General features: G+C 49.0%; 1 long non-coding RNA gene across 2 annotated transcripts in view; it reads right to left on the bottom strand.

The window, feature by feature from the left end:
* Window positions 1-6,150: 6,150 nt before the first annotated feature.
* Window positions 6,151-27,778, bottom strand: part of LOC134040107 (uncharacterized) — a 23,605-nt gene continuing 1,977 nt past the window's right edge. The window contains exons 2-4 of one of the 2 annotated variants that reach the window (XR_009932848.1): window positions 23,218-23,290; window positions 7,512-7,640; window positions 6,151-6,983 (exon numbers count right to left, since the gene is read on the bottom strand). This is a non-coding gene — a long non-coding RNA (uncharacterized LOC134040107). Of the gene's footprint in view, window positions 6,984-7,511; window positions 7,641-7,862; window positions 8,457-23,217; window positions 23,291-27,778 lie in introns of those variants that run through there. The other variant, XR_009932847.1, reaches the window with a different exon arrangement.

Raw genomic sequence — 27,778 nt, 5'->3', positions numbered from 1 at the left:
AAGAGACGGAGAGTTTGAGAATGAGGTGGGGGAAACGACACCTCTTGGCTCTCTGGTCAGGTGATATGTAACTTCTTATGAATGTAAAATTCTAGGTTTGAAGACGGACAATTAAAGAACAGAGAGGAAGAGAGGAGGAGAGGAGGAGAGAAGGTAGGACAGCCAGACAGAGGGGGAAGAGGGGGACCTGCAGTGGCAGGGGACTACCGACGAACGACATGAAATGGGCACAGATCAGCGACCGCTGAATAACTCCCCATCTCTCAGTCCGCTTGAATGAGGTCAATCTGGAATTCCCTGAAATCTCTTTCACCTCAAATATATAAAGCTGTGGACTCCGTCCTACCACATCTCCTCACTATATTCCCTACTTCCTTCCTTTCACCCCTCCATTCCCTCCTTCCTTCCTTCCTTCCTTCCTTCCTTCCTTCCCTCCTCCCTTCCTTCCTCTCCTCTCTCCTCCCAGCCAGCCTATGTGAGTGGTTTGAGGAGTGTGTGTGTTTCTAGGTTAATCTCTCTCTGGTCATACATCACATGCTGTGTGCTGTCCTCACAGTGGGCAGTTAGTCCATAGCTCATACCAGCCCTGTGCTGTAGTGCTACGAAACCTTCTATCCCACCTGGTCTCTCCCAACCTCCCCCAGTCTCTCTCCTTGGTCTCGGCCCACTGTTACCTTGACACATCCTCCCATCCATCTATCCGGCACCTCTGCACGCACACACACACACACACAGATGCACACACATACACACAAGCGCAAAAACTCACGTCCACACACACACACAAGCGCAAACACGCACACAAACTCTGCCTCCACCACTCCAAACCCTCAACCTGAACAGCGAGGGACAGAAGAACGATCATGTTCAAGACCGCTTCACAACGTCTTCTTTGTCATGTGTGAGTGGCTAACTTTTAACCTCCCTCCCGTCCTCTTCTGATCACTCCTCCCCCCCTCCTCCCTCCCTCCTTCCTCACAATCATCCCCCTCCACCTCCCCACCAGCCTGTAGCCTTGACAGAACAAAGAAGCAGAACGGAAGCTCTCTCCCACGACACACACACACACACGACACACACCACGACACCCAGCACGACGCACACACCCACCACAACACCCACTGCACTGGGACTAAATGCACTGGGATATAACACTACCGCCGGCCACCAACAGGGGGCGCCCGCTTCTCTTCTCCAGTGGCTCTGATGTGACAGACGGGTTGACGGCAGGACCTGCCGTGTCAGGCTGGGTGGGGAGGTGAGCCAAGGAGCTGAACTATTCGCCTGTTGCTTTGGTTAAAAGCATCTGCTAAATGACTAACATGGGCAATGTAGATATAATGTTCAAATCAATACTGTTAGTATGGGAAACGTATCTTAAAATCATATTAGAGCCTTCCCTGTACCCAAACCCTAGTAGCAGATGATACACACACGCACACACACTCTCTTGGCTGAGTGCTGTCATTTCTCAGATGAGAGTTTACAATTATGAACATTTGCAAATCTTTGTCTGGTACAGGTTGTGTCCATATGTGTCTAAACCAGCCTTGATCCTGTGTCTACAAGCATGCACAAACAAACAAACACTTTCCATCTGGAGAATAATGTTGTGTTTACAGCATCGAGGAGGTCATCATTTGTTGGTGGGTCTGTCTTAATGATGGGGTTAATGTTCTGTAATTACTCTGTTCCAACACCGGATAAATATCATTTTAGTTTTTGCATTTGTTAAGTAGCAAAGGGTTGTGAAAAATATTAAATCTAATGAATATAATACCGTTAAAATTTTGCGGTGACCTTCCAAAAATACAAGCATTTACCACAATCTGTTGGTAACATTTGGTTTTAAAGATTTAGGACATTTTGGGTTAATCCTCTTGATAACACCTAACATTATAATTCTATACTCAGGAGTGCTATACACAGCAACATCCCACAAGCCTTGATACAATATTAAAATACATACATAGAAAAATTCTAAGCAAATAAAAACATTAAATCAACCAACATCAAACGTATTTACATATATATTTTTTGCAGTATAAATTCCTTATTATAATGCTAAAGGTCTGTTGGAAATGATAATGAAGGTTATTTGTATTATAAATTATTCTAATGGATGCCATTTTGGGGGGGTAATCTCAGGAACAATTATAGCAAAAATATTATGATCATGGCTAACCCTATACCCAAATGGTTAGTTATATTACTGTTTAGAGGAAGCCAAGGGGAGCCGGGTTGGTCGGGCCTAGTCTGGTTCTGTCTTGCAGGTTAGACTCTCCCTGATGGTCTGCATGCATTCATTTTTGCTAATATTTAAGGGATTGAAGCAGATCTTTGCTCTTATCAATCTATTTTGTTGTTGTATGTTTGTCTACGTGCTTTATGAATCTTGCTGTTTGTTTTTATTCACTTTTTGAACGTGGTTTGTTTCTTTTTTACGGCTACAGCATGGCTGAAAGCTCAAGCATAATTTCCCGACAATAAAGTTAATTTTGAATCTTGAGTTGGTCACACCCATGCTGAGCACAGGAGAGTTCCTGGTTGAGGATTAGGCTGAGTGTTCCGTGGTAAAAGGAACAACATCCGTCGCTATTGTTGCATACTTTTTGGAGGAGACAAACAGAACACATTTGGGGTTCTGTTTGTACTTACTGTAAGTCGCTCTGGATAAGAGCGTCTGCTAAAATGACTAAATGACTGTTTGATGTAAATACGATTTCCTCAGAAAAAACTAACTGTCGATCTACACACACGCAATTTGAAATGTGAAACTGGGAGCAGCAAGCCACAGCTCTTATGTGATCTGCTGCTGTGGAGGCTAAGAATGGAATATCAGTATGGGTTTGCAATGTATTTTAGTGGATGTCTGTTTCCAGTTTGTGTGTTGTTTACCTGTGCAATTTTTTTAAGTAAAAAGTAAAAGTTAAAAAAAAGTAACATTTTTTTTTTTTTTAAAGGATAAGAACAAATGAACACAGCTCAGTGGTCGAGTATTTGCCTGCAAATTGAAATGATTTAACGTCTGCTAAATGAACACACACACATCATAAAATAAAACAATCCTATGAGGTTGTTGTGTATATTTGTGCACAGCAGCAGAGTAGGTAGGATTACTATGTACAGTATTCAGTGGGTTGTATTTGGTTACAATTGAAACAGGGTTGTGACTCATCACCGATACCCAGCTAACCGCACCAATGGAACTATTGATTATTCACAAAACGTTCTGAAAATGAGCAGTGATCTCACTAGGCAAACATGTTGGCAGAGTCACATTCACCATTGGGACATAAAGAACCTATTGTTGGACGACACAGTAACATCTAGCATGTTGAGATTAACCCATAACTGGAATTCCAACACCTCTTAGGGCAGGGAGGAAAAAAATTGATTGAATAAACTTGACAGACAAAATGTTTGTCTGTTCACGATCATTAAAGCCCAGAAATATCATCGTGCAACTGTAATAATATACTGTGTAACACCAACAGCAAAATCAAACCAGTTTAAACCTGCGTTGGAAGTGAATTTCCTTCTTTAGTTCCCTGTAGTTTTCCTCTCTAATTAACCTGGCATGATCCTCGCTGCTCTGGCATGTTAGAGCTGCAGATCCCCTCCTGGTCTCCTTCCAGATCCTTCTCTTCTCTCTGTCAGTTATCTTCCTCTCCTCATCCCTCTGTTCACCTTGCACACACACACACACACACACACACGCACGCACACACACGCACGCACACACACACACACACACACACACACACACACACACACACACACACAAACCAGCGTGCAAACTACTGCGCCAACGTTTGTTTAAGAAAAAAACGATGTTTCTGTGTAAGTAGTGCAATTATGAGCTGTTGGATATTCAATTGGTGAACAGTGGTTGTCTTATTGTTTCCATTGATAGCTTGCAGCAAGTCTTTTATTTTTTAACTCTCCTACCTGTGCTGAAATCACATTTTCTTACTGAATCAAACAAAATGCAGTGGAAAAAAACGTAGTCATACGTAAATAGTCATAACTGTTTACTTGCTTTAAACTAACTGACAACATTTATGATTGAAAGTTTCATATTAACTGCCAATGAATAGCACCCACAATATACAGACAACAGAGTAACAAACAGTAATATATTATTTATATCACTGTCTTCCAGGCCAGGGGATGTCATCCTCATGTGGTGATGTCATACGAGGTTTGTGGTGACATCATCCAGGTGTGGTGAGGTCATCCAGGATGCGTAGTAATGTCCTCCAGGTATGGTGACATTGTCCAAGGTGTGTGGGGACGTCGTCCAGGTGTGGTGTTCCCTCAGGGAAAGCTAGGAGGCTGTACAGTTATCTCCTGTGATGTCACTCTAAACTATACAACCTACTACCTCAACCTGGGACAACAGTGTGCTGAATGGGGCCGCCTGGAGGACATGCAGGGCTGGCAGGGGCTTGGGCCGGTCCAGGGGCGGTCGAAGCTCAGTGTGGACGTGAAGACAGAGCTGGAATAGGAGGCTTTCCACCAATTTCCGAATCTCGTCGTCATTCTGAGCTGGTTTGAAGCAGTGACCTTGGACGCGTTGGAGAACACGGTTGCGATGATGTTGAGGAGTAGGTGTGGTTTGTTTGGGAGATGAGATGGGCCTCCAGAGGTCTGTTGCCGGGCAGATTAGTCTTGGCGAGGGTGGAGCTTCATTGGCGCTTTTTCCAAAGACATGTGACTGGAGTGTCAGTCTGCAATCCCCCCACTTCATCAAGCAGCCTCGTCTCCCACGATCCTCCCATGAGACCAAACACCATCCCCTACAATCCTACCATGCCACCAAACACCATCCCCTACAATCCTACCATGCCACCAAACACCATCTCCTACAATCCTACCATGCCACCAAACACCATCTCCCACGATCCTCCCATGCCACCAAACACCATCTCCTACAATCCTACCATGCCACCAAACACCATCTCCCACGATCCTCCCATGCCACCAAACACCATCTCCTACAATCCTACCATGCCACCAAACACCATCTCCTACAATCCTACCATGCCACCAAACACCATCTCCTACAATCCTACCATGCCACCAAACACCATCTCCTACAATCCTACCATGCCACCAAACACCATCTCCTACAATCCTACCATGCCACCAAACACCATCTCCTACAATCCTACCATGCCACCAAACACCATCTCCTACAATCCTACCATGCCACCAAACATGTCTTCCCGTGACAGAGCACCCCGTGATCTCGGTCCTGCCAGGTCCAAGAGGACGGCTTCCTGTGGTGCTGTCCAGGCCAGGGAGACACATACCTATAGAAACCTCCTGAGGTGTGTCCAGGCCAGGGAGACACATACCTATAGAAACCTCCTGTGGTGCTGTCCAGGCCAGGGAGACACATACCTATAGAAACCTCCTGTGGTGCTGTCCAGGCCAGGGAGACACATACCTATAGACACCTCCCGTGGTGCTGTCCAGGCCAGGGAGACACATACCTATAGACACCTCCCGTGGTGCTGTCCAGGCCAGGGAGACACATACCTATAGACACCTCCTGTGGTGCTGTCCAGGCCAGGGAGACACATACCTATAGACACCTCCTGTGGTGCTGTCCGGGCCAGGGAGACACATACCTATAGACACCTCCTGTGGTGCTGTCCGGGCCAGGGAGACACATACCTATAGACACGAGCTTGTGCGGCCATGTCACCACAAGTTCGGATCTACGGGTTTGTGGCAGCTGGCGATGTCCTCACCGCGAAGGGGAGCCTTGGAAGACCACGAGTCCAACGCTGATGTCTTTTTCCAAAACTTTAAGAATCCCTGATTGGTCCTCAGGAGTATGGAGTCAGACAGAGCAGCTGGAGGGAAGGCTGAGGACCAAGGAGGAGAGCAGTCTGACTGGAAGTCAGATAAGGAGCGCAGACGGACACACAGAGCTGCAGCTTCTCTGTTCTAACCAGCACTGCGTCAGTTAAAGTCTCTACACGCCCCACATCACCTATCAGGACAGCAGTTACTGTCTGGTTAGAAACAGCTTCAAAGCAACATGCGCTTTCATCCTGCTCATCCTCACAACAACCTGAAGGGTCAAAGTCAATTTTCTTCAATGTTAAAAGACAATAACTTTTTTGAACAGCATGTTGCACTCACGTTTAGAGCTTTCAAGACAATGTTAAAATCGCTGTGACAAACTCAACCACCCACAGACAATTTACCATTACTGAATCAGGATTGAAGTACCACATTTTTGTTCTGAACAGTCGACTGAATGGTCTGTCTCTGGGATTAAAAATGAAACGCGATGCACCTCTTCAAATGATTTTAACACCTTGAAAAATATTATTGAAAAGTCTTTACAACTCACAGGTCAAACTATCATCTTCGGGAGAGAGAAAACATTTTGTTGAGCACGGCACAATGAATTAGACACAACTGTCAGATGTGCCAGGAATTATCTGTAATTTCTGTCTTATAGTATTGCTTATATCGAACTTTCAAAGGGGAGAAAGATCAGTAAATATTATTATATTTAGAATTTTATTTAGTGTGATCGCTATTAAAATTGCAGTGAAAAAGTATAAACAATGTAAACTCCCTGCTAAATAAATATATATTTGACTTTATTGGAAATCGCAAACAATTATTTTAAGACCGAATCAACTTCTGAATTCTGACGAAGGTTCACGTTACATAAAAAATATCCATAATCCAGATTTAACTTGACTTTGTTCTTTTGTGTACCGGCACTGAAATACTGCTACCAGGAAGGCAGAGATAAACGTATCTACAATCAGATAAACAACCACAGGCAGACACTACTTGCCACACATTTAGCTGATACTGTATCACAGAGTATTCAGTGACTTCACCTGAATCATCCTTCCTTCCTTAGGGTTCCAGGTCATTCCCACAACAACATTCCTCTTCCTCCAGCTTTTCTACATTTCCAGCGACGAATAAAGATAAAAAGATGCCTATTCAAACAGAAATGTGAATGTGGATGTTTCTTTGAGTCACTGTACGCACTGCATTGTGACAGTTCATGCTGCAGAGACTGATGAGTTATGCAAATCCACCAAGACTGTACATCAAAAATATGGAAGTGTAGAAACAGCTATGAAACACTTATTTTTACAAATAGATTTTGGGGATCCTTGAATTTGAACGCCATTTCAAATATGCGGTTAAACAGAACATGAATTTCAATTCTTGTTTTGTTTATTTGAAGACACTGCTCTAATTATTTGATTAAAAGCAAATACATATTTTTATCACTGCGGTTTCACACAGATAAACCCCATTTCATCTGCTTTAGGTATTGCGTGTATTACTGCAGAACCTCTTTGCGCAATTTAAAACCACATGTGCCATGGTCAACACAAACCATGGAAGATTCCAGGTAAAAATGTAAAAACAAGGTCGGTATTCAGATCCCATGATAAAGCACAAGCAGAAGGTCAGTTAGAAGAGAAAAACTAAACAAAAGACAGATATAAACGTACCAGAAAGCCACATATCAGAGTCCAGAGGAGACGTGGGGGTGGTCGGACAGATCAGTCAGCGCCTGGCATTAAAATGGAGTCAGGCTTAGGGTGCAGAGTAGGCCGACCCTCCAGCCAAAATGAAGAGACCTAAAGCCAACACACACAGAAACAGTTAGCACCACGCAGGGAAGGCAGCATCGCAGTCCGACTATGAAATCAGATACACACACACATGTACACACACAGACACACACAAGCCCAGACAAACACAGTCCCAAACATGTGCCAACACAACTACACCAAGAAAAACACACAGAACAGTGCCTCAACTACAGAGAATAACATTTCCGTTTTAAAACAAGAGTATACCGGGGAAATTACGAAAAGGTACTGTCTCCTCTTTCCTTCCTCCCTCTTTTCGCTGTCCCGCCCAGTGGTCCGTCCTCATTTACGGGGTACAAACCCTGGAGATGGGTTTGAGATGTACGGAGAGAGAGAGACGGCAAAATAATGTGGCGGGGGACTCAGTGTGCAGCGTTTTTTTTTTTTTTTTCTGTGTCGCTTCGTTCTGCTACGTTTTTTTTTTTTTTTTTTTTACATCCCAGCAGGGTCCTTGGCTGCAGGTCTGATTCTCCTTAGCGAACCAAAATAAAGACATTTCCTTTTGTCTTAAACTCTTTGGGACAAAATCAAACGGGGGAATTACAAAAAAAAAAACACACAGCCTAACACGGACAGGGGCGAAATGAACCCGCAACAAGAAAACAGCAACAAAAGTTAGAGGAGATAAGAGGGAGAGACGAACTGACAACACTAAGGCAGAAATAAAAGAAGCTGAACAGCAGCCTTGGAGGAAAAAAAGAACTGAACATTCTAAAGGAAAGCAGAGAGTGAAAAGGACTCTGCTTTCCAACCGAACTTTTCTCTGCAAACATGCCATCACCCAGACATCTCCTTCTGTGTCCCCTCTGTCCAATCTTAGCCACGTAGTGAAAGAGGAAGAGGGAGAGAGAGGGAGAGAGAAAGCAGACACTTTTTTTTCCCCTATTCAAAATGGCTGAGGGCCGGGGCAGAGCGGAGAGGAGTGGAGCGAGTGTGGAGCACCCTGTCCTGTTAAAAGGAAGGCTGGGTGTCGAAACGCAGCCTCACCCCTGTGTTCGGGGCATCCCGCTCCCCCCTCCCTCTCCCTCACCCTTTGTCCTATTCTCCTTCCAGGCCAAAGCAATGGCACACAGCTGTGACTAGCCCGCCACGCTAGTCAGCCCGCCACGCTAGTCAGCCCACCACGCTAGTCAGCCCGCCACGCTAGTCAGCCCGCCACGCTAGTCAGCCCGCCACGCTAGTCAGCCCGCCACGCTAGTCAGCCTGCCATGCTAGGGGGAACCTTGCCAGCTACAACGATGAAGCCTGGAATCTGCATGCCTGTCTGTCTTACCATGTCTGTCCTTGCCTGCCTGCCTGTTGCTATGACGCTCCTCCTTCAACATGTGTGCATGCCTGGCGTGTGTGGTGTGTGACCAGTATGCATGCGTGGGGGTAACGCCCTGTGTGGGTATACTCCGAGTCTCTGTGTATTTACCATGGTTTGTATTCAACCACCAGAGGCCTCATCAGGACATGAGGACCCTAGACAGTCCAGAAGGGAGGGTATCATTCCTGAGTGACCACGCTGGAGAGCAGCTGCTAATGACTTCCTCCTCCCAACAAGAAGAAGAATGTAATTGACCAAGCAATGATGCAATTGACAAGCATGGCAAATCTCTCGTCCTTTAAATAGGTTGGCGGTAAATGACCGTATTAAGACCAGATAGGACCTCGTTTACATAACAAGCACACCTCTCTGACAAGTCGTTTTAAAACTGCAGGATAACCGCATTGTAAGAAATGCTCCATTTTCAAGAAATAGATTCTTGCTGACAATGTGAAACCTGAGGGTGAGTCAGCTTTATTCCATTATCATGAAATCTACATTTGATCTAATCTGAGATGTTATAATTATGCAACCTTACATATATTCTTAAAAAAGAAATGTGTAAATAATATTTTACAACGTAATTTTATGTTGACTGTGTAATCTATTCTTTTCAAGTAGTCAAAATCGAATTCAACCTAAAACAAAATCTACCAATTTAAATTGAGGTCATTCAGGACAACAGAGACAAAAAGATACACCCAATTGCCCATTTGCTTTTCCAGTCCTTTACAATTTGTATACAATAAAGCTTTAAATTGCATTAAGCATTATTGTCCTTGCAATAGATCTTCATTCAATTCAACAGCCACATGCTGCTGAATACTTGTTTACTAGAGCATTTTTCCACAATAACAGACTTGTTTTGTGTCTATTCATCCAAAGTAATTGCATACATACATGTCAAAAGAAACCAAACGTTTCGCGGCGTGTCTGTATGTAGACATGTGAACGAGCAGAGAAGGGTAATGAGCGACCGGGATCTGGGAACCAGAGAGACGGACGCGCTCTCTGTCTCCTCCACAGTCACCACTTGAATCTAAATGACCAGATTTGACTTTCAGGCCGCTGCCAAGCCCCCTGTCACAGCCCCTGCATGGAGACCGGCCGGGGGAGCGGGGGGGTAGGGGGGTGAGTGCTGCAGCCAAGGGTACAGCCCCGGAAACCTGGCACAGAAGCCCGCCAGAGCTCTAGAACCCTGCCAGAGCTCTAGAACCCTACCACGAACTCAGCAACAGCCCTGGAACCCTCCCTACAGACCTCAGCCACAGCTCTAGAACCTTACCACCGCTCTAGAACCTTTCCACCGCTCTAGAACCCTGCCACAGGGAGACCCTGAGAACAGAGATTGTCCCAAAACAGGGAGGAGCAGGAGGGGAGGAGGTCAGAGGAGGACAAACACAGGCATGAAGGTACAGCACAGGAGGGCCTTGACTCACAACACCAACCTCACCCAGCTCCAGCCCTCTCCTCATCACATCAGCCAGTTCATAATGAACACAGAGAAACTGGCCTAGTGCCAGGATAGCATCAGTGACATTAAGGGAAAACATATCATTTGCTTCCTTTACTTGAAGCAAATATCATTTCATAGTATCATAGTATCACAGTATTTCAAAAAACAGAATATTAGTTTTCCTATCACCTTTCTTCATTTCTTCTTTCCTCACTCAGCTTCTTTACAGATCCCCAAACGAGCTGCAGGAAAAATGAACACGAGAGAAGAGAGAGGGAACTCGAAACCGAGGAGAGGGAGAACCCAGCTGTTCCCCTGCTTTGTTCCTCTAGCCTCATCCCTCCATCCCTCCCCGACCTCATCTCCCTGGCCTCATCCTTCCATCTCTCCTTTTCTCTTCCTAGCCTCATCCCTTCATCTCTCCCTTTCTCTCCCTGGCCTCATCCTTCCATCTCTCCCTTTCTCTTCCTAGCCTCATCCCTCCATCCCTCCCTGACCTCATCTCCCTGGCCTCATCATTCCATCTCTCCCTTTCTCTTCCTAGCCTCATCCCTTCATCTCTCCCTTTCTCTCCCTGGCCTCATCCTTTCATCTCTCTCCCTAGCCTCATCCCCTCATCTCTCCCTTTCTCTTCCTAGCCTCATCCCTTCATCTCTCCCTTTCTCTCCCTGGCCTCATCCTTCCATCTCTCTCCCTAGCCTCATCCCCTCATCTCTCCCTTTTCTTCCTAGCCTCATCCCTTCATCTCTCCCTTTCTCTCCGTGGCCTCATCCTTCCATCTCTCTCCCTAGCCTCATCCCCTCATCTCTCCCTTTCTCTTCCTAGCCCCATCCCTTCATCTCTCCCTTTCTCTCCCTGGCCTCATCCTTCCATCTCTCTCCCTAGCCTCATCCTTCCATCTCTCTCCCTACCCTCATCCCCTCATCTCTCCCTTTCTCTTCCAACCCTCATCCTTCCATCTCCCTCTCTTTCCGTGGCCTCTCCCTCCATCTCTACCTCTCTCTCTCTCTCCCTCACCTCACCCCCCCTATCTCTTTCTCTCCCTCGCCTCACCCCCCCCCTCCCTTTCTCTTCCTAGCCTCATCCCTTCATCTCTCTCTTTCTCTCCCTTGCCTTATCCCTCCACCTTTCAAACTCTGGTGATGTCATCCACCACTTACTAAAGAGTGACACGCAGCACTCGCAAGACCCAGTCCTGGTGTGAACCTCTTCAATAATAACATGAATAGAATACAATTATTATTATGATTTACCAGGCCAGAGACTTTGTCTGAGAGGTCAACTAACATCAGGCATGGCCGAGATACCCACACAAAGAGCATGCGCTCACATTCAGCAGAAGCCCCACTGATTCAGTGGTACCGCATATCCAGTACAGGCAGTAGAAAGAAAGTTTGTATTTATCTGTAACTATGAAGTACTAATCTTTTTGGAATGTCAATATTCCAATCACACACATCTATTTTATGTTGTAAAGATGTTGTTGGTATGGAATAACTGAGTGTGTGTGAGAGCCGTGTCTCTATGGGGTCTCATTTCATTCTCTCTCTCCTTTTATCCCCTCATCTCTCCAGTCTCTTTCACTCAGTCACTCCCTCGCTCGCCCCTCGCTCAACCCTGGCTCCCTCCTCTACCGTCCAGCCTCTCTCCCTCCCTCTCTCTCTCTCGTTCAGATATTCTGCTCACGCACAACTGCGACACCCGTTCTCCAGCGCTCCCATTACTCCACACCTCAGACGACTGGGGCCACCGTCGTCTCCACACTCCCATGATGCATTGCTGCTGGCTAGCGTCCTCAGCCGAGCCGGAGAGCTGAGGTCTGTTTGCCACACATAGGGCTCCACGCCCCCCCCCCACACACAAACACAACACTCTACAACGAAACACTTCTTATTGTTCGTTGCAGACGGTTATTAAATAAATGTATTGACCTAAGATGTAACAAAGAAAAGAAATCCAGTGCATTGATGTTTGTTTTTGGAGAAAACAATTACAAATACTTTATACTTAATAATGTGTGGAGAAGTTTTTCGATAAGCTATCCAAAAATATTGCTGAACAACAAAAACAATGAAATGTTTTGAATATATTTTGCCCAAAATATTGTACAGTCCCAAATTCTTTGAAAAAATATAAAAACTCCAGTCACATTTCAAGGCCTATTTACCTCCATTAGACTGACGACAGACCGGTCACATAGTGAGACACAACATATCAGACTGGGTTCTAACAAGAACCCAAGGATCCCCTGAAAACAAAGTAACCATGCAGCATCAGGCTTGGAGAGGGTGTGTGAGGTCGTCGAAGAGAAAGGGCGGGGGTGAGAGGGGATGGGATGGGGAAGGAGGGGGGGGGGTCCACCCAATTACTGTATAAATCACTCTGTAATTGCTATTCATCTGCAGGGGTTCCTTCCTCATGCTAATCACTCAGAGAATGCTGCCAAACGTTCCAATATTAACACATCTAGCATGACAGCCTGGAGAGGGGAGGTGTCCCTGATGAAGAAACGAAGGGATTTACAGTGAAATTAAACTGACTAATGCAGCTACATGGGCCACGGAGCAAAGGGGTGAGGACAGGGGTGAGGACAGGGGTGAGGACAGGGGTGAGGACAGGGGTGAGGACAGGGGTGAGGACAGGGGTGAGGACAGGGGTGAGGACAGGGGTGAGGACAGGGGTGAGGACAGGGGTGAGGGGGGTCGAGTGGAGGAACAGGGAGCTGCTTTCATCCAATGCCAGGTTTTATACGACAGTGTTTTGCAGGCAAGATGGAGAAGGATAAGTACCTCGGAGATGAAGCCCTCCTGGAGTTAACATGCTCCACCTCTCTGCTCTGAAACCAGGCCTGGGCTTTATTGAAGGAGTTGGAAATAGCCCACAGTGGTTCTCATCAGCCTCACCCACCCTCCCCCTGCTCTCTCTCCTCCTCCTTTAACCTCACCCCTCTCTATTTCTCCCTCCTCCCATCCTCTCAACTCACCCCACATCTTTTCCCCCTCTCCCTCTCCCTCTCCCTCTCCCTCTCCCTCTCCCTCTCCCTCTCCCTCTCCCTCTCCCTCTCCCTCTCCCTCTCCCTCTCCCTCTCTCCCTCTCTCCCTCTCTCCCTCTCTCCCTCTCTCCCTCTCTCCCTCTCTCCTCTCTCTCTCTCTCTCTCTCTCTCTCTCTCTCTCTCTCTCTCTCTCTCTCTCTCTCTCTCTCTCTCTCTCTCTCTCCCCTCTCTTTCGCCCCATGCTCCTCCTCCTGCCCTCACCCCTCTCTTTCTCTCGCCGTTTAATTTTGAGCCCTGTTCTGGCAGAAGGGTGGAGAGGGTAGCACCATGGTAACCTGGCACCGGGCCATCTCATTACACCGCCAATTGATTTTGGCCTGCCGCCATGTCCGCTGCCCCCCCCTCCCCTGCCCCTGAACCCCCAAACCCCCAGCAACCACCTTCCCATCATGCACCTCCAACTGTCTGCAGTGCGGGAGGAATTCGGTGCATAAACTCAGCCAGAGCCAGCAGTTCAGTTCTCACACACACACACCATAACACACACCATAACACAAGCCGAAACTACAGCAACAACAACAAACACCGCACACAAATAATGTGCGAGGGTGCTTATGAAAGTTAATTCGCTTTTAAATGAATATACAGTAAAATGACGCAAAGTTATAGTTACAGCGGGTGACTGACTGGGTAGATCGGTTACAACCAGGAGGCAAGAGACGAGACGAGAGTTTGAGGAACAACCGGTTCTCTGCTCATAGAGGAACAAACAGACAGGATCCCCTGGTCTCCAGAAAACACTGCATTCCCAGCCCGACCAATCCAAACCCATAATCAGTGTCACCTGACATTCTCTGGCCAATCAGATCTAGAGTGTGTGTGTGCTAGGACCCCACCCTGTCTGTAGTGGCATCTGTGTAGTCGTGACCCAGAGAATCTGCCTGTGCTTCTACCCCTCATCCCTCTATTCTACCCCCCCAAATCTCCGTCCTGTCCCACAACCCTCCCCTTTACCCCTCATCCCTCCTTCCTACCCCTCATCCCTCCCTCCTGCTCCTCATCCCTCCTTCCTACCCCTCATCCCTCCCTCCTGCTCCTCATCCCTCCCTCCTACCCCTCATCCCTCCCTCCTGCTCCTCATCCCTCCCTCCTGCTCCTCATCCCTCCCTCCTGCTCCTCATCCCTCCTTCCTACCCCTCATCCCTCCCTCCTGCTCCTCATCCCTCCCTCCTGCTCCTCATCCCTCCTTCCTACCCCTCATCCCTCCCTCCTGCTCCTCATCCCTCCCTCCTGCTCCTCATCCCTCTATCCATTCTCTCCATATTTGGTGGCAGATGCCAGGGTAAAGCCTCGAGGTTAAGGGGAATTCCAGGGGAATCAAAGAGAAGCCAGTCGTCTTCATGTCAGTGTGTGTGTTGCCTCTGTTATCGTACAGTAGTAGATCAGTTACAGACCAGCTACAGCACAGCTACAGTTCCAGTCTAGCGACAGTACAGCAGCAGTCTAGCGACAGTACAGCAGCAGTCTAGCGACAGTACAGCAGCAGTCTGGCGACAGTACAGCAGCAGTCTGGCGACAGTAGTGACAGCTACAGCCAATGCCACGTCTACAACTACATTGCGGCTACAATACAAAAACAGTAAGGTCTGCTCACACTGCTATAATCCAAGGACTTCCACAGAGATTTACAACCAGTTCAGCTACAGCCACAGTACAGGTAGGCTAGCACATGCTGTTAAAGAGCCTGGGACAGTGATTTACAAGCAGCGCAGGAAGCCAATGCAATTTGCGGTCCCTGTAGTGAACATCTGCATCAGGTTCCTCCTCAGCTGCACAGCAGAGGCTTCCTCACTGGGGCTGCTAGACGCAGGCCATTCATCTGCACTGTGCCTGTTAGATACAAATGCATGAATGTAGACAGAAGGGCATGAAGTCTGGAACACATCACCTCCACACTGGATGTGATCCTACACAGCTCATACAAGCAGGATTCACTGCTGCCGGAACACACTCAGACTGGCAGACAGGGGTTTCTGTTTGTATGAAACTTATGAAACCTACTTTCTGTTTGTATGAAACTTCCGGTTAGTATTGTTGTATGGGACTGGGAGGTGTGCATGCGGCTGAGTGGTCGCTGATCGCGCTAATTAAACGAGCCGTGCAGTGAGGACGATATTAGAGAGACGCTCCTGTTCTCCTGCTCACAAGAGTAATGAAGTAGTGTACAAAGCAAAGCAGTATTAGAGGCAGTATTAGAGGCTGAGTAGACACAGTATTAACGGCTGAGGCCGTATTAGAGCCAGTATTAAAGGCTGGGGTAGTATTAGAGGCTGGTTGGAGGCAGTATTAACCCTTGTGTTATCTTCGGGTCATTCTGACCCATCAGTCATTGTGACCCACTGTCGTATTGCGACAAATTTACCTCATACAAAAACAAAGTGAAGCATTTTCTTTTAACTCTCGGGCTGTCTCAGACCCCCCACATTGCAATGGTTAAAAGAAAATTATTTTTATTTGTTTTTGTATTGGGTGAAATTGGGTAAACACAACGATGGTTCGTTGTGAACCTTTGGGTCATGTGACCCGAAGGCAGCACGAGGGTTAAGAGGCAGAAGTGGAGCAGCCTTGAGAGCGGGAGGCTGGTCGGGCTGGGAGGTGGGCCTCCTTCCCAGATTGGGGCCCCTTTCCTGTTCATGAACATGGGTTGTCTGAGGACACGATGAACCGGACTACCCGAACCAGGGAGGGGGCCCAGCAGGGGGGCAGCGACGGGACGGAGGCTGGAGGAAACTCTCAGGAACCATGAAAGCTCAAACCACAGGCAGAGGGCTGGAGGGAGGGGGGGCATTGTCAGAGAGGACGGGATTGGTTAGTCTGAAAAAATGAGGTGGGGCTATGAGGAGGACGGGAGGGTATGGCGTTATATTTTGTGCCTCATTCCTGAGCGCGCAATGGAAGATTTGGAAAACAGACAAATGTATTTTGCATGCATATAAATTATATTTTGAAGGGAAATGATGCAGAAGCCCAAAAATATTTTTTTACTGAGCTAACAAACATTTATTCTGTGCTCAAGAAATATATTTGCATGTTTGCTTTTATGCACATTAAGGTGCAATAATAACAGCTCTCAGTCAGATCGACTCATACGCTTACTCACAAACTCTTGGTCAGTGTGCTGGCAGACCGCTGCACACTGGCTCACATTATGTCTCTTTCTCTCTCAACCTCCACTGTGTGCATGCTCTACTCTGCCTGCACACTAGCTAAACCTTACACACCATTACAAATGTGCCAAAAGAAATCAATGACTGGATTGGAAAAGGTAAATTCAGTTTTTCGTGTTTTATTTCCAATCACGATGCTTAGAGGACGAAAGAGAGGGATTTGAGATATTCATTCAGCGGACATGACAAGTTCAAGTTCAAATGGGGAAGAAAAAAATAATATTTTATAGGGTCAGGTGACTTATAAATGTCTAGTTTTGTGACGGGTTCTTGTTAGGTCAGGATTGAACACCCCTGCTGTAGATAGTTCTGCTGGCGATTGAATTGGAAACGAAACAGCCAATCAGAATTGAACTTCTCCATTTCTCAGATTGGCGGATTTTGTGGCCCATTCGTTACCAGGTTGCTTGGTTGAGTGATTGTGCAGGCAAAGAGTTTACTCAGGAACAAGGTGCAAATATGCCACATGAGGGAGGAAGATGCAAAGGGAGGGAGATCAGAGACAGAAACTACAGGTCACAGACCTGTAGTTAGATTGTCAGTAGTGGAATAATAAAAACAAACCTCAATAAAAAAAACGAATTGAAAAATCAAATTCACGGCTAACTGACAAACATATTTGCAAAAATACTAAAATAAATAAATACATAACAAGCCAGTCAATGCAACAGTTGTATCTAAAGCCTGTCTCCTCTTACCCCCATGCTCCCAGAGTTGTCTGTGTGATCCACCTCATTACTATCCACCCATCACACCTGCCTGGGGAAGAGACGCAAGCCATCTCTCCCTCTTTCTTTATCTCTCTCTCGCCCTCTGTGTGTGTGTGTGTGTTCTGCTGTGTGTGTGTGTGTGTTCTGCTGTGTGTGTGTGTGTGTGTGTGTGTGTCTGGGCCCTGCTGTGTGTGTGTGTTCTGCTGTGTGTGTGTGTGTGTGTTCTGCTGTGTGTGTGTGTGTGTCTGGGCCCTGCTGGAGGGTCTTTGTCTGGGAACACTGCAGCCCAGGCCGGTCTGCAGGGGCCAGGGACATGAATACCCACACTGTGAGACCAACCCTTTCACTCGCTTTCTCTCCAGGAATGCCTGAGCAGTGAGGTAAGACACACACACACCATTCATGCAGACACACACACCTATACACATACCATTCAGAGACACACACACACCTACACACACAATTTACATTCACACCCCCCCCCCCTCTGTCTCACACACACACACACACACACACACACACAGACGCACACAAACACTATACACACACAACTGAAGTGAGTCATGCCGTGATGAAAAGCCAGTGTTTTGTGTGTGAACCCTCTCACCCCAGACTCTCATCATGAGGGCCTTTCTCCTGCACCAGTCCCTGTAGCTCGCCCTCTAATTAAAGACCATTGGGTCTAATAGCACAGGCTCTATCTCCCCAAACCCCTGCCCCTCTACCCCTAGCCACCACAGACACAGGCCCTACCCCAGCCCCTACCCCCCGGGCCCTTCCCCCAGCATTCATCAGAGAGACAGGCTGTCAGAGAGCGAGGTTGTCAGAGAGACAGGCTGGCAGAGAGACAGAGGGAGGTCTAAAGAGTGTCTCAAAGACATCACTCCTAGGATATGGCATCAATAGAGCCTTTCAGCAGGGAACAGCAAACTCAACACATGTTCACCCAGAGGGAGAACAGGGGAAATTACTACCACCCCCTCACACAGACAGACAGGCAGACAGACAGACAGTCAGTCAGATAGACAGACAAACAGACAGGCAGGCAGACATGGGAGGACATTACACACCTTCATGGGAGACAGCATGCTGACTCACTCTAACGCCTGTCGGGGCAGTGAGAACCAGACTGAGATCCACAGGGTTGCCTCTAGTCCCTCTGCATCTGTACCTGCCTCTCCCTGCCTCACACTTCCTGCCTCACCCTCCCTGCCTCACCCTCCCTTCCTCTCCCAGAGGCCTCACCACTTGGGTGGGTCTGGCTTGGATTGAACACATGATTCAATCCACTGGAAAACCACCATATGAGGAATTATGAATGGCTAACTTTCTGTGACTGAGCACTGTGTGTATGTGTGTGTGGTGTGTGTGTGTGTGTGTGTCTCCAGTGGGGGTGTTGTGGGCATGTTAAGTGTCTGGTGACTCAGTGCACTTTCACTGCTGGCCAGGAAGTAAATTAACCCCGTCCTTCCTCCTTTTACAATCATCTTTCACCACCATTTCTTAGTCATATCCTAGAGGCCAAACACACACACACAGCGTATGCTCGAGGGTGGATACACACATTAAGAGCTCCTCTTTCTCTTTGTTAGAAGCCTGACAGACAGACACACCCAGCCCCCCCCACACACACACACCCTTAACCTTGACTCATAATATAGGGCAGTGGAGTATGATGCACACACATACACAAACACACACTCGTCATACTGTACACACACACACACAAGTGTATTTACAAAAGCTCAAAGACACGCCCACACGCCATCCTATCCCCTGAGTCATGTTGTGAAGCCATGAGTTAGAGAAGGACAGATGCAGATGAGTGTGTGTGTGTGTGTATTTGGGGGAGATTCCACGGGTCAGCGGTACTTTATGGGAGTCGGTCACAGCTCTCTGTGACTCATATCCAGACCTCCAGATCCTCCCTCCTGCACACTAACCCTGGACTCCGAGCATGCTGGTGTGCAGAGTGTCTATTCTGGACCTCCTGGTCATCCTCCAGGCCCACGCCCAGACCCAGACCCCAGACCTAGACCCAGACCCAGACCCCAGACCTAGGCCCAGACCCAGACTCCAGACTCCAGACCCCAGACCCAGACCCCAGACCTAGACCCAGACCCCAGACCTAGACCCAGACCCCAGACCTAGGCCCAGACCCAGACTCCAGACTCCAGACCCCAGACCTAGACCCAGACCTAGACCCAGACCCCAGACCTAGACCCAGACCCAGACTCCAGACTCCAGACCCCAGACCTAGACCCAGACCCCAGACCTAGACCCAGACCCAGACCCAGACCTAGACCCAGACCCCAGACCTAGACCCAGACCCAGACCCCAGACCCCAGACCCAGACCTAGGCCCAGACCCAGACCCCAGACCTAGACCCAGACCCAGACTCCAGACTCCAGACCCCAGACCTAGACCCAGACCCCAGACCCCAGACCTAGACCCAGACCCAGACCTAGACCCAGACCCAGACCTAGACCCAGACCCCAGACCCCAGACCCCAGACCTAGGCCCAGACCCAGACCCCAGACCTAGACCCAGACCCAGACTCCAGACTCCAGACCCCAGACCTAGACCCAGACCCCAGACCTAGACCCAGACCTAGACCCAGACCCAGACCCAGACCCAGACCCCAGACCTAGACCCAGACCCCAGACCTAGGCCCAGACCCAGACCCCAGACCTAGGCCCAGACCCAGACCCCAGACCTAGGCCCAGAGCCCAGACCCAGACCCCAGACCAGTCCACCCTGAGGCGTTGCTCTTCATGGGTTAAGGAAGGCAGAGGAGGGTGCAGCACATTCCTGTCCATGCTCAGCAATAATCAGGAACAATCTCAACTATGTGGCCGCTAGCCCAGCAGGACTTTGAACAGCGCTTAAAAGAATAATAAAAAAATATTAGCAGATACAAGCCAGATGGGAACACAAGTGTTATGCTTCGCTGTTCAGAACCCAGTGGTTATTATCATCTGCAGAAAACTACCAACTGCTGTTAGTGACTCACTGGGTAAGAGAACATACTACTAAAACAAAGGCCTAGCGCAGGGGCCTGGGTTCAAATCCAGCACAGGCCTTCCTCTCTCACCCCCCAAAGAATAAAATAACATCAAACTACCTACTGGGAGAGGAAGAAGAGAGATGGAAGGCAGCAACCTTCAGTCTCACCAACATTAACGGCACTGTCTATTTAAGACCGTTAACGGGGCGGTCTATTTAAGAACAAGGAGCTCTTCTGACTTTGCCACTAAGTGCTGTAAGTGCATTACAAATGCTACACTTAATTGCATGATATTACAAAACACTCTTATTAAAGAATTGTAATGTAGATATGTAAGGTAGGTAATGTAAGTACGTTAGACTGTGTTAGGAAAAGTGTGCTTTATGTAACTGAATAAGTATGCATAATAAATATTAGATCATTAACTAATTATATTTAATTATGGAAATATATTTTTCCATAATTTAATTTGATCATTTTTATGACATATTTTATGTCATAAAAACATAAAATATCTAATATGACACGTCAGAAGTAGATTAACATTAAAATAAATGTGCTAAGTGCAAGCCAGGGTGTTTGTCAGAATTGACTTGAGATGGTTAACTGTGCATTGGTGGGACTGTTTAGAGAGAGGAGGCCACAGCCCTGAGAGGAACACCACCTCCTCCTCTCCCCCTCCCCTTTATACCTCCATCCCCTCCCCTCTCACTCCCCCTCCCCTCTCACTCCACCTCTCCTTCCCTCCCTCCCCCCACCTCCTCAGCAAAACATGGTCCTGCTCCTTCAAAAGCACCGCGAGGGCGGGGAGGATGAGAGGCGCGCAGCCCTGAGAGGAACACCAAGGTCAGGCCTGATGTGGCGCCTGGAGCGCTCGATAGGGCTGAAGAGCTGGAGAGAAAGCACCTCCCTGAGACAGAAGCACAGCGCTCTCGACGGTACCTTGAGGAGAGACGCGGGCAGGGAGTAGGGATCGCCCCGCACCCTCGCAGAGAAAGGGAGGATGAAGTGGTTTATTGTGCTTCAAGATCAGCCCAGGGTTTTCGCTGCAGCAATTCAGGGGAGAGCGCGTGGGGGAGGTAGAACTGGTGGCAGAGCGGAGCGGATGATGCAGGGTGTGAGACGGGGATGACAGCCTGTGAGACAGGGATGACAGCCTGTTTAGGGTCTGACTGACTGCTCAGACGCTGGGTGATGACAGCTCCCCTCTGGGGATGGGTGGAGGGGCTGAGTGGGAGGGTGGAGGGGCTGAGTGATGGGTGGAGGGGCTGAGTGGAGGGGCTGAGTGGAGGGTGGAGGGGCTGAGTGATGGGTGGAGGGGCTGAGTGGAGGGGCTGAGTGGAGGGTGGAGGGGCTGAGTGATGGGTGGAGGGGCTGAGTGGAGGGTGGTGGAGGGGCTGAGTGGAGGGTGGTGGAGGGGCTGAGTGGAGGGTGGAGGGGCTGAGTGGAGGGGCTGAGTGGAGGGTGGTGGAGGGGCTGAGTGGAGGGTGGAGGGGCTGAGTGGAGGGTGGAGGGGCTGAGTGATGGGTGGAGGGGCTGAGTGATGGGTGGAGGGGCTGAGTGGAGGGTGGAGGGGCTGAGTGATGGGTGGAGGGGCTGAGTGGAGGGTGGAGGGGCTGAGTGATGGGTGGAGGGGCTGAGTGGAGGGTGGTGGGGATGGACACGGTGGTGGAGGGAAGTCGATGTAACTATGGTGCAGGCTGCAGTGTTTTGCTCTGCTTACCTGCCCTCTTCATTCCTCATAACACACAGTGTATCTTTTACTGTTCCTCGACATTAAACACTGTAACACTGTTGAAACGGTTGCATTTATACTCTTTAATTATCTGCTGCACTTATAGCACTCTTGGATAAGCATCTGCTGAATGAATACATGTCCATCTATCCATCTGCCACTACATTTCTTTCTCCCCCTCTCTCCGCCTCTCATATTTCTCTCCGGTCTCATACTGCCGCTGCCTCTCCTGCACCACTGCCCTGTGATTGGATGAATGCCTGCACCACTCCCCTGTGATTGGCCAGATGCCTGTCTCGAACCACCACAACGCCAATATTGGCTGTTGCGATGCCCCCTGTCCAGGACTGGAAGCCAGTGGGAAGGGCTGTGCTCCTCTCTCTGTGCCCTGGCAGGGGAGGGCGTGTGGGGATGTCCACACTACCACAGCCCCAGGCTGCAGGGCCGGAAAGGCCCGACGTTCCCACACTCACACAGACACCCGGGTCCAGCTGTCCAGTCCCAGAGCACCCAGGTCTGGCTACCCAATCACAGAGAGACCATCTACACACAGACACACAACTATATACAGACACACATATAGGGTGTACACATCTACACGCGCACACTCTGAGTCACACACACACACCCAGCTCTGTGGCAACAGTGTGGTCAGGGATGAGGTGACTCAGAATCTTGGAAGGTCAGGGTGGGCTGGCATGAGGCAGATTAAGAGAAGCGGTGTGTGTGTGTGTGTGTGTGTGTGTGAGTGAGTGAGTGAGTGAGTGAGTGAGTGAGTGAGTGAGAGAGAGAGAGAGAGAGAGAGAGAGAGAGAGGAGGGCATTAACCGTCCTGTAATTTAACTATTTCCTCTCTCACTCATCACACTGGGTGTCCAAACGTTCTGCTGCATCATGGAGAATGAGTGGGAGGGGAGTAGGGCGTGGTAGGGAGAGAAAAGGGAGGGAGGGGTACGGGAGAAAGGACTGGGAGAAGGGGAGGCAGAATGGGAAGGAGAGAGAGCGGACCCTTTCTACATACATAGATAATGGTGCTCTGATGGCAGCGCATGAGAGGGGGGGCGGGGGTGTGACTGACACCTGCAGGCCAGGCCTGGTACTGACCCCAGTTCACCCCAGACACTCACCATGACAACGGATGGTCTCAGAATCGCCTCAATTCACCTCCCCGGCCTCTGCTTCGCCAGCCTCCATCACCTCCTGAGGATCACAGGAGTAAGGCTGGGTTAGAGGCTGAAATAGGACCCTTTAAGGGAGTCCTAATGTACAGCTCATTCAGACCGAGATATTGTTTTTCATAGCAGTTCATATCCTTCCATACAGCATTTCACATTCATAATATGTAAGTGCCCTAATGCTAATGTTAGTAGATTGTTATTATTACGTTGAGTCATAATCGGATGTGAGGCTGAGATAGAGGCTGAGGTAGAGGCTGTGTGGATGATGAAGGAAGCTGGAGGCTGCAGAGGAAGAAAAAAAGGAGAGAGAGAGGAGAGTGAAAACGAGAAATAAGAGAAAGGAGAGGGAGAGAGGGAGAGAGAGTGCTGCAGTGTCTGAGTTGACAGCCTGCGGCTCTCTGCAGTCATGAGGACATAAAAGATGTCTGTGTGAGACCAGCCTTCATCCCTCTCTCCCTCCAACCGCTCTCTCTCCTTCCCTCTCTCCCTCCAAGCGCTCTCTCTCCTTCCCTCTCTCCCTCCAACCGCTCTCTCTCCTTCCCTCTCTCCCTCCCTTTTCCTTGCACTCTCCCTCCCTCCATACTCGCTCCGTCCGTACATCCCTCTCTCCCCAATCCCCTCCATGCCTACCATCCATACTGCCCTTCCTCTCCTCCCATTCTCCCTCACTCGCACTCCCTCCCTCCATTCCTCCTTTCCTAAACACTCTCCCTCCTACTTGCTCCATCAGCATTCTCTTCATCCCTACTATCCCCCTTCCTCAATCCTCTCTCTCTATCTCTCTCTCTCTCTCCCCCATCTCTCCCTCCCTTCCTTCCTACTCCCCCTCCCTCCCTACCGGCTTGCTCCCCCTGTTTTGCGCTGTGCCTTCATCTCCTCACCCCCCCCCCCCACTCTCTGTTCCTCTCTGTGTCCTCACATGGCCTGACGTCTCCTTTGCAGCATTAAAAAAACGGTGTTTGTGTGTGTGTGTAGGGAAGGGGGGGGGGACTTTGTATCAGACTGTGTGAGTGTTTGTGAGTGTGTGTGTGTGTGTGTGTGAGTGTGTGTGTACGAGTCGGAGAGACAAAGAGACAGGGTGACTGGGTCTGCCTCTGTTGCTCTCTCTGTCCTCCATCTCATTAGCTTGCTGTCATCCTGTCATGCCTCCTCTTCTCGCCCGGCTCTGACAGGGGGGGGGGGGAGGAGGGGGGGGCGGGGAGCCGCAGTGGTTGCTATGACACCAGACAGATCCCACTTCCTCAGACACAGGGGTAAAAGTGATTTGGTGTGTTAGTGAGCGATCTCCGCGTGGGTCTTTGCATGTGAGTGTGTATCTGTGTGTGTGTGAGTGTGTGGGGATGTGTGTCCGTATGCATGTGTTTTTTTGTGTGTGTGTCTGCATGTTAATGTGTGTGTGCGCCTGCTAAGTGCTCATTACTATGAAGTGTATCACTGTACTGATAATCCATGTTTATAAAAATGTACATACGTCATTATCCACTCTCGTTGGAAATCAGTCATTATTGGTGAATACATGAGCCTACTGCAAAAAGACAGAGAGAGAGAGAGAGAGAGAGAGAGAGAGAGAGATGAGAGAGAGAGAGAGAGAGAGAGAGAGAGAGAGAGAGAGAGAGAGAGAGAGAGAGAGAGAGTGAGAGGAGAAACGGACTCCAGTCTCTGCACCTCACCTCCCTCCAACTCCATTAGAGGGCAGTGTCCTTCCACAGTTACCTCTCTCTCACCACAAACAGCCATTCATGTACATCATGTCTAATAACACATCCATATGAATAAGCAAACTCCCTCTCTCTCCTCCTGAACATCTCCCTGCATTACCACCAGACTCTTCACATGACAGGTATGCAGTTATCACCTCAACTGCCAGGTTACAAATGTTCAAAAACAAGTTATCACATAAGTATTCAAGTTAGTTAATATGTTTGTGTACGTTTGTATTTATAAAGTTATGTTCTACATCTAGACACAAAATATTAATTAATATTAACCAATATAAAAGTAAAATATTATTTGGTATATCAGCTATATGTTAGTATCAGTTATATAAGTTTTAAGTCAGTGTAAAGTGTAAGTTATACATAAATTAGTACCGTATTTCTTAGATTAAACGCTGCAGTGTTTATTACGCAATATTCATTTTTGGTGCAGCGTTTATTCAAGGTCGGCGTTTAAGTAGTAAGAGAGATTCAGTGGATTGTAGCTGCAGTGCGTCCACAGACAAACAAAGAATAGACAGGGAGGTCAAACACAAAGCCTGGTGTCAAATTGAAGCGTGTGTGTCTAAATTGCGTAGAAATCTGAAGCAGCATGCCGAAACTTTCTTACACTTTAGCTTTCAAACAGAAAGCTAAAGAAGATTTTTTTGGTGCAGCGTTTCAACAAGGGCGGCTGAGGGTGTGACGTCAGAGGGGTGATGTCAGAGTGTGTGATGTCAGAGGGGTGAGGGGGTGATGTCAGAGGGTGTGATGTCAGAGGGGTGAGGGGGTGATGTCAGAGGGTGTGATGTCAGAGGGCCTGAGGGTGTAATGTCAGAGGGGTGAGGGGGTGATGTCAGAGGGTGTGATGTCAGAGGGTGTGATGTCAGAGGGTGTGATGTCAGAGGGGCTGTACACTGCCAGGCAGGGAGCTGCAGTTTAGACAGTGTTACACAATCCTGCCATTTTCCTTTGCTTACAGCCAGGGGAGGATTTAAAACAGAGTTGACAGGTCTTGGTACACTGGCTGCTTCAATGTACATCTAACAGAGGGAGGGAGGGAGGGAGGGAGGGAGGGGGGGGAGGGAGGGAGGGAGGGGGGGAGGGAGGGAGGGAGGGGAAGGCGGGGGGAGGGAGGGAGGGAGGGAGGGAGGGGAAGGCGGGGGAGGCTACAGGAACTGGTCTTGTATCTGTTCTGACAGCTGTGCTAGGAAAGCAGAGGAGAGAGAGGACAGTATGTGAGTGTGTGTGTTTGAGTGTGTGTGAACCCATGTCTGTCGATTTGAACACGTGTGTGTGTGCACGCGTGCATGTGTGTGTGTTTGTCGGTGGTGTCGGGTGGAGGAGTGTTATTTTCCGCGCTGCGAGGGCCCCATGGAGAGCAGGGGGAGGAGGAGGGGGGAGGGCGTGAGGAGGAGGAGGGGGGGGGGTGAGGAGGAGTGGGAGGGGGGGGGGGGCGTTCCAGATGAACCCAATGCACCGAGGCAACACGGGGCGTGAGGTCACCGAGTCCAGCATTCCTCTGGAGCACGGTCTGTTTACACTACAGCGAGGGAGGGCGGGGCCACATACCACACAGCACCCGATAACACTGAGAGCCTGCCTGCCTGTGTGTGTGTGTGTGTGTGTATGACTTAGAGAGCCTGTCTGTGTGTTTATGTACATTATCTGGGGGGGGGGGGGGGACAAGAAACGATTCATTGTTTCTGAAACCTAGAAGTTAATCGTTGGACGATCTCCCCACAAGACTGACTTCTGTTGAACTTCTTGTCTTAACGGTAACGTATTAACATGGCCGGTCGCTTGAAGCTAACCCGGGCTGGAGAATGTGACTGCTCTTGTCGTGGGGCCGCGAAGAGGGCTGGGACTGCTCCCCACGCCTTGCTCTGCATGCAGCAGCGGCCCACACTCTCTTATCACCGTAGTGTAAATCACACACGGAGAGATAGTGAGAGATGGTTCTGCTCTGGGCTGTGATATGACTGAGGGGAGGGGAGACTGGGCCCAGGCAGGCAGGTTAGCTCTCTGGACTGAAGGACCTCTATCCTTCTCTATACTCCTCTATCCTGCTCTATACTCCTCTATCCTTCTCTATACTCCTTTATCCTTCTCTATACTCCTCTATCCTGCTCTATACGCCTCTATCCTCCTTTATCCTTCTCTATACTCCTCTATCCTCCTCTATCCTGCTCTATACTCCTCTATCCTGCTCTATACTCCTCTATCCTCCTCTATCCTGCTCTATACTCCTCTATCCTGCTCTATACTCCTCTATACGTCTCTATCCTGCTCTATACTCCTCTATACTCCTCTATGCTGCTCTATACTCCTCTATACTCCTCTATCCTGGTCTATACTACTCTATCCTGCTCTATACTCCTCTATACTCCTCTATCCTGCTCTATACTCCTCTATCCTGCTCTATATACCTATATCCTGCTCTATACAACTCTATACTCCTTTATCCTTCTCTATACTCCTCTATCCGGCTCTGTGCCGCTCTACACTGCCCTCCGCTGCTCTGTGCTGCTATTCCCACATGGCTGGGCCTGCTAGCCAGCTGGACAGCTGCAGGGACAAGAAGAGACCCCCCCCCCCCCGGAGAGACAGTGGACTGACTGTAGCCAGGGGGGGGGAGCAGGGAGGGAGAGGTCAGGGAGGGGGGCAGCAGGCAGGGAGGGAGGGAGGGAAGGGGGAGGAGGGAGGGAGGTCAGGGAAAGAGGCCAGAAAGAGGCCAGATCTCAAAGGCTCCATTGTAAGTCAAGGCAGCATGGCTTCACGTCCACCACATGACTGAGCTCCATCCCAGACTGACC

This window comes from Osmerus eperlanus, chromosome 19, assembly GCF_963692335.1.
Source record: "Osmerus eperlanus chromosome 19, fOsmEpe2.1, whole genome shotgun sequence".
NCBI lineage: Eukaryota > Metazoa > Chordata > Actinopteri > Osmeriformes > Osmeridae > Osmerus > Osmerus eperlanus.
This window is presented reverse-complemented; position numbering and strand designations above follow the sequence as displayed.